At 28.1% G+C, this 1,870-nt stretch overlaps 1 protein-coding gene across 1 annotated transcript in view; it reads left to right on the plus strand.

Moving 5' to 3' along the window:
* LOC108691615 overlaps nucleotides 1-1,870 on the plus strand; it is a 50,275-nt gene that overhangs the window by 25,177 nt on the left and 23,228 nt on the right. The gene's annotated exons all lie outside the window — the stretch shown is intronic.

The raw sequence follows: 1,870 nt of genomic DNA on the forward strand, positions 1-1,870 counted from the left end.
TTGATAGATCTTCTATAACATTGTTGAATTAGTACATCTTCTTTCCAATTAAATGGCATATCTTACGATAATAATAATATTAAATATCAACAATATCAATTGCATAATTTTTATATTTATTATATACAAATTAATTGATATGCATGCAGCATACATATATGCTGTATGATCATATATTTATTCATTCCAAGCGTAATAATTGCAGATTAATTATGAATTAATAAACTTAAATTGTGATTAATTCTGTGATTTTCTGATTCGAATATGCTTAGGACATGAGATTCTAAAATAAGGGATAGTGTCATCTGGTATATTGAATTCGATCAGGTAATATTACATTATCTGATAATATAATATTATATCTTATTTTGTGACTGATTTAATATTTTATTTTGCGTCGAATGCTTCGTATAAATATTATAATGACTCAATCTCTGTGTATACGTATATAAAATTATATAAATATGCGCGATATATTTACATTTTAAATTTAAGCAATTATAATATCCTTCATGTGCTAATAAATAATTATGCTGCTATTGTATGCGATGTCTTGAGTCATTTTGTCGCTTATGTCTCTCCTCTGAGCTTTCGCATAATTTTTTTATCCTTCATAATGCCATTGTAGTTTGCAGATTTATTACCCTTTTCACTACAATCTTCAGTAATAACAGACCGGTCATGCGATCATACTTTAATATTTCTTTCATTTCCAAAGCTCCCGTCCCAAGTAAGATAATAGAATATGATTTTCAACATAACAAGATTTTCACACAATGAGATAAGTTTTTTAAATCATTTCTAATAAAAAGATCAATGAAAAAAAAATTGTTTGAATATTATATTTTATTTCAACGATAATAAACATTTTTCCTGTTGTTATCTTGTACATATTTTAAGAAATTATGTAAAAAATGCATCCCATTTTAAGTGGTAAGTCCTCACACAATTTATGCTAAAACATTTTAAATCCCAGTTTTCGATATACTTCCAATTAATCCAGAATGCAATAATATTTTTGGATTAACCCTGAAATGTGTAAATATGGACACTAGGAATTAACTTAACTAAACATGTTCGCCAAGGGGAAAATTTTTTTTTGGTATTAATTTATATTTTTGGCAAAACATTATTTATGATATTGTAAAGAATCGCGTTTATATCTTATATATGCATGTTTACGATTTATTTAACTTCTGTGGCTGCATACTCTGAATATTATATGTGATTTTTAGTGATCAACAGCGTGGTAGTCTTATATATCGTATATATTTGTTATGTCCAACGTAAACATGAAGTGTGATTAAAACTCGTATGCAAAAACAGATACTATAATGTATTGTGAAAGATAAAAGTGGAGCAAGGTGAGTCTCCATGAATAACACATTGTTTTATCAGACTTATTTCGCTGATCTATTCTTGTCATTTGTATATACATAATGACAAATTATGCAACTTGTGTACTTTAAGTTATACATTTTCCTCTTCATACGCGTGAAACAAGTTTTTTATTTATATAATATACGTGAAAAGAGCATCTTCCAAATCTACGTAATATGATTACGCATTTTTCTCATGTTTCATATTTGTACAAAAACTTAAAGAGGATATTTATTGAGACTTTGTCGGATATCAAATGCGCTTCTTATCAATATCGTGTTATTCATACAATTTTCTTCTTGATAAGAGCACGACACTTATTTCCGTTATCAAATAACTCAATTGTCCTAGGTTACATGGCAAAATTACTAATAGATTTATATCTATTTAGTTTTTTGTTTATATTTATTCATTACACACACACACACACACACACACACACACACACACACACCACACACACACACACGCCCGCGCGCGCACGCATGTG

Source organism: Atta colombica, unplaced genomic scaffold (assembly GCF_001594045.1).
Source record: "Atta colombica isolate Treedump-2 unplaced genomic scaffold, Acol1.0 scaffold47, whole genome shotgun sequence".
NCBI classification, from domain to species: Eukaryota; Metazoa; Arthropoda; class Insecta; order Hymenoptera; family Formicidae; genus Atta; species Atta colombica.